Below are 12,955 nucleotides of genomic sequence, written 5' to 3' on the forward strand. Positions count from 1 at the left end.
GCAGGCCGCATCGTCAGGGCGACGGGCACCGTCATGTATGAGGTGTCCACAGAATGCGGCCAGATCCTCAGGAGGCACATCGACCAGCTCAGGCGGCGAATGCTTCCAGATCACGGGCAGGCAGAGGTACCGAGACAGCAGACTGAACTAGAGGAGGACTCCCCGGAGGCCCCGCACAGCACTCCGCCTGCACCAGAGAACTCACTCCGGGGCACCCAGCCCCCGTCTACAGAAGAGAGGCCCCCTGAGCCAGAACCTGTGGCCGCGGAAGCCCCGGCGCCACCTTTAACGCCCGCTCCGGAGGTCAGGCCTCCCGAGGCCCCAGCACAGGGACCCAGACGCTCAGCAAGGGTATGACAGCCCCCAGCGTACCTGAAAGACTATGTTTCAAAGGGCAAGGTCCGGACTATGGGGGAAGGGGTGTAGTGTCCGCTGACCGCCACCGGAGGTCAGCGCATATGCCCAAGCTTCAGTCTGAAACAACAATGGGGACTAGGATCCTAGTCCCTCCACTGGGGAACCAATGGGATCCGTGGCGGGAGATTTAAACCCACCAATGGTGACCAGGGGCGGTCCCCAGGCGTGTATATAGTTGGCCTGCCGGCCGTTTATCCCTTTGTCTTGTTGTGTGCTAATAAAGCGTGCTATGCACCACGTCGTTGTCTGTCGTTCATCCATGCGGCTACCCACTACATAACAGCCACCAAATGAGAAGGGAGCACTCACTGGAGTAGACCCTGATGCTGGGAAAGATTGAAGGTCAAAGAAGACGGGGACGGCAAAGGATGAGATGGTTAGACAGTGTCATCGATGCAACGAACATGAAACTGAGCAAACTTCAGAGGACGGTGAAAGACAGGAAGGCCTGGCATGATCTGGTCCATGGGGTCGCGAAGAGTCGGACTCGACTGTGCGACTGAACAACAACAAAAATGTATCAGGTGATGTGCACACTCACACTCCTCCTTGTTGGGAAACATGAGCTTCATGAATGTCCATGGCTGCTTTGGGTGATCCTTGAAGAGGTGGTTTATATTGTTTCCTATGCCTGTGATGGTTCTGGAGGCTGCAGCATTCAGACTGTTTCCACTCATAACTTAAATAAACATAGATATAGGTATACAGTGAAGGGCCTCACCCACATCCACCCACAAATGCCTGGTGTGCAGATAATCTGGTATACAGGAGTGAGGCAGTTCTTTCACAAAACTTAAAGAGAGAGTCCCATTAATGTTCTGCATTTGTTCTGTAATGTTTTCTGTAAGGCAGTGGGGCAAGGGTCCGCAACATGCTGCCCATGGGCACCATGGTGCCTGCCAACACCTTTCCTGGTGTCCAGCAAATGTTTCTAGCGAGTAGGCAGAGCCAGGTGGGGCTTCTGTCCAGCAGGGCTTCTGACTGGGCAAGTGGAGATCAGATGCCTTGTGCAGATTTTTTAAAAAGGTCTTATTTCTATTACTGTATCCACGTGGAAGAAATTTTAAGAAACAATATGTTCATTTTAAAAGGCATCCTGTTAAATTAAGGTCCTGCCTGAAATGCTGAAGAATTACTATTGGAGTTATGCATAATTTCACTTCCTGATGTTTTACAGTTGGCTCCACCTCCTGCAGCAGCCATTTGTGGTTGGCTCCACTTCCCGTAGCAGCTACGTTGTGCTTGCACCTACCAGCCTAAGTCAGAATTCTAAAGATGTCCATGGGCCCAAAAAGGTTGGGGATGCTCGCAGTAGGGGATAGCTACCTGTAGCTGAAAGGGAAATGATGGATTCTGATAGAAATAACTGTACAGGAAGTATCTATCTTCGTGAAGTCAAAGCACAGTATTGTATTAGCTTTTCCCCCTCACCACCTCACCATGGAGGCAGGGACCCCACCACCAGGCCCTGCCCCCCAGCCACCAATCAGCTGGCCAGCAGGGGTACTTATCTGTAGAAAGAGGAAGGCCTGGGCCATGTTGCTGGCATTGCATAGGAACTGACATCATCATGCCAGCAACTTCTGGGGGATGCTCTGGTACCTGGCCTAAACTCTATGGTAGAAGCCAGTTTTATAATAATACTAGGGGGAAAGCCCATTGTGGAAATAAATACAATAATCTCTAGAAAGAGGCTCTGGGCGGGTGCCCTGGCCTTGGACACTCAGTGTCAATTTGCTGTGGCGACCTCAGCAGGGTATAATGACACTGAGTCCACCATTTTCTCCAGAGGAACTGATCTCTGCTACCTAAAGAACAGTTGTAATTTTGAGTGATCTCCAGTCCTCACCTGGAGATTGGCAACAATGGTTACCCAGAAGGGAATGGTTGGTCTGGAGGGTGGAGTCTATGGTTTTGTACCTGTCTGAGGTCCCATGCCTCCTGAAACCTCACCCTCTCCGGGCTCCATCCCTCACATCTCCAGGAATCTCCCACCTGGAGTTGGCAATCCTATGTCCTGCCCAGCCAATCATCAACCTACCTTTATTTCCCCCTCACTCTTCAGCTTTCCACCCCCACACACATCTGCAGCCTCTCCCATGCTGTGAAGCCCTGACTGCTACGTCACATTGGCTGTCATATGGGGGCCACCTCAGCAGCATATAAGGATACAGAGCCCACCATTTTCTCCAGGGGAACTGATCTCTGCCATCTGGAAAGCAGTTGTAATTCTGAGTGATCTCCAGCCCTCACCTGGAGATTGGACACATTTTACCTTAGAACAGCAAATGGTTTAGAAAGTTAGAGGCAAAAGCCAATCAAGTTGCATATGCAAACGACCTCTGTGTTCCGAGGCAAAGGCCAATGAGGCTGCATATGCAAATAACCTCTGTGCTCTGACTGGCTATGGGGGGGAGAGGAACAGCAAACTGTTTAGAATGTTGGAGGCGAGACTCAAGCAATGCAGCCAATGGATAGGGACAGATTCTGAGTGACACACCAGGGCGCCAACCAATTCTGGAGCGTGTGGAATGTTCTAGAGAAGTACCACCACCATTTGGCTTTTATATATAAGGGAGATTCCCATCTATGTCTTAAAGCCAATTGGCTGTTTGACCAGAAAAAGACAGCAAAATAACTAGGGTTGCCCGGTACCTACCTTTTTCTAATGGGGGGAGAAGTTCCTGTGCCCCCGCGCTGTGACAACATCACCCGGACGTGATGTCATCATGCTAGGCACATCACCAGGGGTGCTCTGGCTTTCGGTAGAAACTCTATGACACCATAGAGTTTTCAGGTCGAATGCTAGAGCGTCCCCTGGTCACATGCCCAGTCTGATGACGTCACCTCTGTGTAATGTCATTGCACTGGGCACGTCAGGTAGATCTAGGCACTTTGGGGGCAGGGATCCCCCCCATCAGCTGGATCCAGGCCGGCAGATTGAGGACCCCTAAAGCAGGCAAATCCTCACCCCCCACGGGATCTGGCAGTCCTAAATATAAAAGTTATTGCTGTTGAAAGTCATTTAAAACAACCAATGTTTAATTGTAGCAGCTATATATTTGCACACATCTAATGTGGTATAGATACTCTGCAAAAAACAAAATGTCAAAAAGAAATTTACCGGTGGCCAAAACTGGAAATCTCTTTGTACCTATATTGTCATTACTATGGATCATGGATGATTCTCTGTCCATGACTGTGGTCTTGTGTATGGACCTGAGAGATGTGTATGAGTGAGATTATCTTAGACAAATCATCAGTTGTCAGATGCTTGCCTCAGCATAATGCCACCACACACTTCTTTATCAAAGCTAATATTTTAATTAACTGCATAGAATTCTCAGTTTTCTGTGATGCTCAATAGGACTGTGCAAAATTTTCACCCACAAAAGTTCTTATTTTCAGCCACTTTTTACTACATATTTACTGCTGTTTCTTTCCATGATTTCCGGCTTCAGTGCTGTTTTAAAAAAACCAAAACCAAACCAAACCAAACCAGAGGCTTCTTTCTGGGGTAATTCTCAATTCTAGCTGGCCAGAGATTGTCTAGGCAGTGCTGATGATGCCATACTATCACATACCCAATAAAATTTGGCTATGTGACAACCTTAGGACGCTAAATCAGAGAGAAGGTGGGCAAGAAGCCCTGCCCTCACTCTGAATGTATTTCCTGATGACATCGAGTAGCCAGTCAGATTTAGCTGCTTGATGACATCACAAAGTCAATCCGTCCTAGGACAATTCTTCCTTCACTCAATAGGTTAAAATATTGTCGAAGGCTTTCACGGCCGGACTTCATTAGTTGCTGTAGATTTTCCAGGATGTGTGGCCGTGGTCTTGGCACTGTAGAACCTGATGTTTCACCAGTAGCTGTGACTGGCATCCTCAGAGGTATAAACACAGAAAGATGGAATACTCGCTGTGTCAAGGTATTCCATCTTTCTGTGTTTATACCTCTGAGGATGCCAGTCACAGCTACTGGTGAAACATCAGGTTCTACAGTGCCAAGACCACGGCCACACATCCTGGAAAATCTACAGCAACTAAAGGTAAAAATATTCTTCCCTGATTCAGAGCCCTTCCCCAGATGAAACGTTACAGAAACTGAGTGGTGCATTTTGTGGGATGGATGGGCACTGGGCAAAGTGTTTAGCAAAACACACCTTCTATTCCAGCTCATTTCTAGCACTCATGGTGAAATGTCTCCCCCCCATATTCATTTCCTAATCACCATGCAATTCCTCGATATTAACAGGATTTAGCTACTAGCAGTGCAGTTATCCCTCAGCAATGTAAAGGTTTTACTATTTTTGTCTGACTCTCAGTGGTTCCCCCCCCCTTTTCTCTTTTTTTGTTCCTAAGGGATTAAGGTCATAGGGCACATATTTGTTCACTAGAATTCTGACATCATTTTTTCCATTACTTGGTTTAGAGGGAGGAGTCGCGCCTTTGCTGTTTACTTTCTGAGCGTATTTAAATAGAAATAAATCAGAAATAGCTGTGCTGCTTCTTGCTTGTGACACAAATCTTTAGCTTTTCAAAATCAATCTACCCCCCCCCAATCATTCTTTTTATTCTGATCTCTTTTGTAACCACAGTGAAATTAACTGTAGTCCTGATTTATCCAAATCGGTATCTGCCTGCAACATGTTCTATATAGTTAAAGAAAATCAAAGGTAACTAAAATTCCATAAATACCAAGACAGCCTTTAGTTACAGGAGGCAAGAATCAGAGCTTTCAGCCAAACCATGAATGGTTATAATATAAACAGCAGCATCCAGGCTTGTTAAGAGAACAGTTCCAATAATACTGCCAGGGACCATTAAATGTTAGCCTGTTTGCAGGAAAGCAGTATGAACATAAGCCTGAGGCTGACCCTTTGCATACAGAGAGTAAAATTAATGCACTGATATACTAGCAAGAATTCAAAACTCCTCAAGTTTTAAAAGACTCCAGTGCAAGGAAAATGACTGAGATTTGAGCAGAAATTAGCAGTTTCAAGCCTGAGTCTCTATTAATTGAAGAGAACTGAAAACAAAACAAATTCTACATTCTGTCTCACAGCTTGCCTTTGGACCTATCTGCAAAGTCACTCCACAGTACTTTCCTCAGACCCTACATGACACAAAGATATCACATCAGAGCCCCCCCCCTTTAATATTAATAAATATATACCATTGTTGAGCAACAGGCTGTATTGCACATGTTGTGCAGCAGGGGTAAACCCAAATTTGCCCTTGGATCAACCAGCACTTCCTGATGAGTATATTATAAAATGCCCATATTTGCAAATATGGGAAAGCAAACTGCATTTTATACATTAGGCACAGGTTTTAAAATATTAGCTGTACATTTTTGTGGCACATAAGTAGTGGCAGAGGCCCACCTACTGTGCTGTAGGCAGCAGCTGTTCCAGGGCAGACTGGGGTATCTCCTGCAATGGCAGTAGCATCATGATGACCCCAGCAGGAGTGGGGGTGCAACACCCCCAGGAGAGCCCTCCACTCAAAAATCAACTACTGAGCATTGTGGAAGGAGCTGGGTCTGGCTTTGGCTGTGAGTGGGGATGGCCTCAAGGGCTCTGGGCTCTCCTATGTAAATGCAGCTGGGGTGGGGCAAGGTAAGGAAGGGGTTAAGGTGTGGACAGTGCTCAGAGGATGGAAGGCAGAGCAGGGCTTGGCCAGCATAGGTGGAGGCCCAATGATAAGAAGAGATATGGCAAGGAAAGACATATCGCCAGAATGGCCTGCCCTAGGGCCTCACTGCACTTAGTCATAAACACTAAGGAGAGTGAGTTGGAAAGCTCTGAACCCCAAAATAAGGTCTGGACCACCACATATCATATAGCCCCACATTCACAGGACTCTCCCCTTCGAGGGGACCCTGATGCTGGGAAAGATTGAAGGTCAAAGAAGACGGGGACGACAAAGGATGAGATGGTTAGACAGTGTTACTGAGGCAACGAACATGAAATTAAGCAAACTCCAGAGCACGACGGAAGACAGGAGGGCCTGGCGTGATTTGGTCCATGAGGTCACGAAGAGTCGGACTCGACTGTGTGACTGAACAACAACAAATGTTCATGTTTCTTCTTTATATTAGTTTCTTCTAGGCATTAAATATCTCTTTGTTTTTTAAGCTGATTTAAAGGTTTTTGTGCATTTTGAGGGAAAGTTCAATCCATCAGTGTTTACTTGATACTATTTTGGTCATCTTCTGTTTCTTCTACTTTCCTTTTATTTATTTTTCCCCATATCAGTTTTACTTTTTTTTAAAGTACCCGAGGATACACTTTTATTATTTTTTCCATTATATACTTCAGACATACATACATACATACAAACAACCCCCATCTACCACCCACAACATATAACATATAACAAGAGACTTTTTCATTTCTTCTGCTTGTTAGATTTCTAAATTCATTTCTATTTTACTCCACTAAGCTTATCTTTTCTGCGTTCTCAAATTACTACATTTATTTATCAGTTGCATTTACATTATACCAATCATAGAATCTCTTCCAAGTTATTTGAAAAGTCCATTCTGTACCGGCTCTCATCTCATCCTTTTATATTTTTGATGTGTTTCAGTTACCATTCTTCTTTTCAGTTTTCTCTTTTTAAAAATATACAAACATCCATATACTATTTCTATATACTATTTTCTATGTAATTACAGGAATATTCAACTGATAAATTTTATATTGTTAAAATAACTAAGCTGGAGTATATATCTGTTATAATTAAGAGAGATGTTATCTTAAATCCTTTCATGAAAAGTATTTGTAACAGATAATGAATATTCTAAATAAGAGTGATGGGAAAAAAGAAGAAGATTATCTTCTATTCATGCTGTCTGTAGTAAATGATTATTCTAAGTAAATGTTAGAAAATATGTCACCAGCAGAACTGTTGCTTTGTCATCTATCAAGATTTAAAATTAATGAAACGGTGAGGAATAACGAGGGAAAGGGGGAGGGAGGAAATGGGGTAAAAACAGAAACAAAAAACAGAACAAAGTTCTGCTACCTATATGAATTTTTTATTGTTAATGTTTTAACTGTTTTTAATGTGATTTTATTGTAGCAAGTCCTGGACTTGGCTTTTGTGATCCACCCTGAGCCTGCTTTTTTTTGGGGGGGGGCAAAATAAAAATCTGAAAAATAAATAAATATGAAGATATGAGAAATAAGGATAATAAGAATAAAAATTAAAATTAAATAGGGAAAATTAAACTCTGTGTGTGAAAAATAGTGTTAAAAGTTTATATTAAATAATATTAGAAATTGGGGGGAGGAGAAAAAACATAAGATAGATAAAGAATTTTTTCTTTGATATGGCTCCTATAAATCTATGTTAGTATGTTATAATTCACCCTCAGAGAAGCAAAGGTAAAAAAATTAAAAGTTCTTTGTCTTTGTTTCCTGGTGCATTGATTCATCTGAGCTTTTTAGAAAAAGCAAGGGGGGAAATATTGTAAAAATGAGTACAGAATCTTCTTGTTGCTTTTTGTTCTAGGGAGTATCAATGAATGTGCTTAGGCAAATAACTACACAGGAGAAGAAAAATCGTGTCTTTCCATTGAGCAATCCTTTGGCGAATCAGTCAATTTATGTGTTGTTTTCTCTTTACTTTCTCTTTACTGCATCATACTGTAACTGAGACACTGAACCTGTTTATATCGGGGGGGGGGGGAGACAAGAGAAAAGAGAAAAGAGAAATAGCTGGTTGTATAGTCCATGGAGAGGATAAATGATGGGAGTAGAATGCATTGCTGCTTATTAGAAAGCCAGGTCAAGGCAACAAATTTCACTTGCTCACACCTGAAGGTACTGGAGAAAATTAAGAATAAGTGACCATTTGCAATATTTGGTAGGACTGACCATTCTATCACAGGTTATTTCTCCATTCCTCCAAAGGAATTCAGGATGGCATAGGTTCTTCTGTCTTCACTTTATCCCACATCATTCCTGTGAAGATTAGGATCAGAATGGCCAGCGCCACCACTGGGACTAAGATGAGACCCAGATATCTGCAGCACAGGTCAGGAATGTAATGGATATATTTGCCTCCCACACCATCACAGCAGGAGCAAGTTGAGCCAGGGCAGTGTGCACAGCACTATAAGGTGGGACTTGGCCCAGATCCTGATAACAGTAGTGCTTGTCCAAGAGCTGACAAGCATAGGTTACCACATACATCACCCTGCATGTGTCACAGAGCAAGGCATCAGCTCCTCTTCACTGGAGAAGAATCCAAAGACAGTGATGAGTCTTGGAACCATCATAGGCAGAAACCTCAAGGACACTTCCAGAAGCTTCCTTAAAGTTCCAGAATGAGCCCCAAGACACTGGGATGGACCTCTCACTTTAGAACATAGGTGAGCCTTCCTCCTTGGACTCAGATTCTGAACCCCAGAACCAGATGCAGCACTTGAGACCTCCCTCAAGTGTCCTCTCCGCACTCAAGGGGCCAAGAAGCACCCCATTCCCACCAGAGCACCAGCCACTGTAATGCCCCCTTAATTACCAGTAGGGTCTTCTGGAGTGGCATGGCTTGAACACACCCCTTCCCGCAGATCTCAGTTAGCCTCCAGTTTTTGCTGGAACAACCTTTTTCGCTTGATCAAATACTATCAATGATCCTGCCCTAGACTTGATAGCCTGTGAAGTCTACCCTATGGACCTCAGCCTAGATCAGAACACTGGATCCGAGCACTTGGTTGTCTTGGTTGAAAGCCTTTGTGTGAAATATGAATCTTGTGCTGAATAGGTGACAGGCTGAGCTTCTCTGTTCCTCTCTGAGGCAATAACGATGGCCACAGTGCAAAAGAGGAAAGGAGAATGAGGGAGCACAGCAGCTCCTCCATCTTTTCTCCTTTTCCTCCCTCTGGCCCAGAGCCTCATCTCCCAGTTCACTCAATAGCTTCTGCTCCCTTTTGGTCTTGCACCTTATCTAGGAGTGAGTCATTACCCACTTTTGAGACCCAACCCACACTCTGAGAACCACTGCTCTCCCACAGGTGAGACACTGTGTCTCTTTCCCTTCATAGTCCATTTTCCTACCGTGATCTCCCAACATTTCCTATAGCCTCATCAACACCTTCACGGGTAAGTAGAATAGGACCAGTTATCAGTGGTATTCATCAAGGAGGTAGCCTAAAGAGTTAATGTCTGTGGTCCAGACTCATAATTCCGCTCCAGTCTCAGTGGGAAAAGAATAATTTTGCTGCCATGGTACTCATTGGCATCAAAATTAGGATAATGTACAAGTCTATTGCATTTTCTCCCCAATTTCTTTTCTTATCAACGAACAATGTATAAATATCATGGAAATCTGGAGTGGACTATAAACCTTTCTGTCTCAATTATGTGGTTTATATTTCCAGTTATAAACTTCAGAGGCACTTAGAAAAGCTTATAATTGCCAGCTCTACTGATTCCCAAGCTCTGAATGGAAATCAGATCATTTGGATTTGCCAGTGGCTGTTTCTACTGCCTTCGATTCAGCAGCAGCTTTACTCTAGGAAAGCAGTAACACTGACAGCTCTGAGAAAGCTACTAGAAATATAATATATGTTGAACAACATGGTTTGCAGTCCAGAGTGTGTTCATTTTCTCTGATACTTTTCTTTAGATTAAACTAACATCTAGGAAATTTGATAGGTCCATTTCACACACATGCACACGCAGACAAAAGAAACAAAGCATGAATCTTCTAACGCTGCAAAATCAGGCAACAGAAATTATGCTGGAGTCCTTGGAGAATGCTAGTGCTTACATTCTAGGTGCATCTGTAAGACTCAGCACTGTAGATTGCCTCAGGCCAGATCAGTCTCAGGCATTTTTTTACATAGAGAGGTACTAATAAATATTTTAGATAAAAAATACACCTGAGACTGTGTAGGCCTCTGTACAAGGTGGAGGGCATAGTACGTGGAATATTCAGTGTCAAGGATGTAGGAACAGGTGAGGATACCAGTGAACTGTTGCTTGGAGGGCAGCTAGAGGAGCAGGGGGTACTTTGTAGTGTGGTAGCTGACAGGTGGAACAAAAGTAGAATTTCAAATGTATGCAGAATCTGAACATGAAAGACAACATTAGGAACTAGGGGTGTGCAAAAAAAAATAATCATTTTTCCTCCTATTTGGGTCTTTAGGACCCGAACAATAACAGTATTCCAAATATTCCTGAATACTAATATTGGGTTTGTACTGGTATTCGGGTAAATATATGGGAAACCTGAATTTATTCAGCTCCATTATAACCCATTAGGACCGTCCTATGGGTATAATGGAGAAGGGATTTAAACTTTAAAGGCATTCTTGTTGCTGTTGTTCAGTCGCACAGTCGGGTCCGACTCTTCACGACCCCATGGACTACATCACGCCAGGCCCTCCTGTCTTTTGTCGTGCTCCAAAGTTTGCTTTCTAGCCATGCCCAAATAAAAGCTGGATAATATTGGCTTTTATTTGGGTGTGGCTATTTCGGTAGCCAAATACAGATCTCTGATCTGTATTCAGCTGAATAAATACTCAAAAAATACCAATAAGGTATTTTCTGAAAATATTAGCTTTTATTTGGGCATGGCTCTTTCAGTAGCCAAAAACAGATCTCTGATCTGTATTCAGCTGAATAAATACTCAAAAAATACCAATAAGGTATTTTTTGGGTATGTGTTCAGCTCGGTATATACTGAGTCAAACAATATGGACCCCAAGCGTATATGATATACAGAAATACAAACCACAAGAATAGACCATCAAAAAAATTCACAAATTTCACAAGTTACCAGTAGACATCAGTGTATTGCAACATAATTACAGTAAATCAATAAATAAAGTAGAATTGGTGGTCACAATTAAAAAACAAGTTGCAATACAAGTGGTTAACTTGAGACATGAGCTGTGCCTAGATTTTCAGCCTTCATTTTTCAGCCATATAACTGAGGAAGAATGCATTGAAACGTCTGGCATACCTAGAAAGGATGTTTTCAGCTGCAGAAGTTTCTTTGTGTTATGGGACATCCTCTGCCTTGTTTGTGGACTTTGAAGTCTTTTGGACACTATTATACTGAAAAGGTTAGAGGAGTCTCTTGGATTTTTCTACTGGGATTGTTATACCTTCTCTTGCTAAATGCTTTGTATTGCAACTTATTTTTGAATTGTGACCCCCAATTCTACTTTATTTATAGATTGACTGTAATTATGTTGCAATAGACTTGTGCCTACTGGTAACTTGTGAAATCTGTGAATTTTTTTTTTATGGTCTACCCTTGTGGTATATACTGAGAGCACACCCTTAGAACTGTTGTGGCTTGACAGCAAATCAGAGAAACATCTGCTTGTTTACTACATTTCTCTATTTTATTTGCTTGGAAGCTATGCCGACAAACAAGCAAGCAAGCTAACCCTCATACAAAAGCATGAAATAATTTACAAAAATTATATTAGGCTTTTGGTCACTGCCCTGTGCTAAATTCCACTCCTGAACCTAAGGGATATATAATGTACTTTTATGCATCTAATAAAGTAAGCTGTGAGTCACCAAAACTTATGCTGGAATAAATGTTATTAGTTCTGAAGGTGTTACTGGGCTTCTGCCAAATTCCAGTGTATCTTGGAGTAGCAAAATGTCACCAAACAAAATCTATGTCTGTGGTGGCAGAAAGTGTGTTTTATAACACCCAGAGCCTGTTTCAAACATCTATCTTTATTAATCATTAAAGCATTTTTGTTATTTTCTGCTCCAAGCACATATCTGTCTGAACTGAGGTAAATGTACTCCAGTGATGCCCACTGTTCATGCTAACCTACAAACACTATAACACTTGGGGAGGTGCAGTAGTTCAGAGGAAGAGTATCTGCTGTATATGCAGAAGGTCCCAGGTTCTATTCTTGGCACCTCCCGTTAAAAGGGTCAGGTTATAGGTGATGTGAAAAGCCTCTACTTGAAACCTTGGAGAACCATTGTCAGCCTGAATGGGCAATGCTGACCTTCATAGACCAAGGGTCTGATTTGGTATAAGGTAGCTACATGTGTTCATTACTTTTCTGGTTCATTTTTCCTTTGAAAAAATAGTAGGTCATTTTTGATCCTGATATGTTACTTTGGCTGGGACAAAAATAAATAAATCCAAAGTCAAAATCAAGAGCCCTAGAGGGATTGTTTCATTCCCCCAGCTACTTATCTGCTTAATGAAAGAAAATGGTAAGCTGAAAGTGGCTGTCTTTTGGGAACATTGTCTAGTTTAGTATTATCCAGGTGACAAAGTCTTAAAAGGACCGAGTTGTTGAGCGACTTTTCTATGCATTCTGCCCCAAAAAGATACAACTGGTAACTTTTTATCCCAGAGTTTCAGTAATTCAGATTTATTTATGCCTTTTGGAATATATGAGTATAAAACTGATATCTAGAAAACTACTGATTTCCATGTTTTCAACAGATCAATTAATTACAGCAATTAGAAGAAAAGATCAAAGGTTATTTTCTATTGTGGGATCATGTACCTGATTATCAGGGACATAAGTACT

The sequence above is a fragment of the Gekko japonicus genome, unplaced genomic scaffold (genome assembly GCF_001447785.1).
Source record: "Gekko japonicus isolate JY-2015 unplaced genomic scaffold, Gekko_japonicus_V1.1 scaffold35, whole genome shotgun sequence".
Lineage (NCBI taxonomy): Eukaryota > Metazoa > Chordata > Lepidosauria > Squamata > Gekkonidae > Gekko > Gekko japonicus.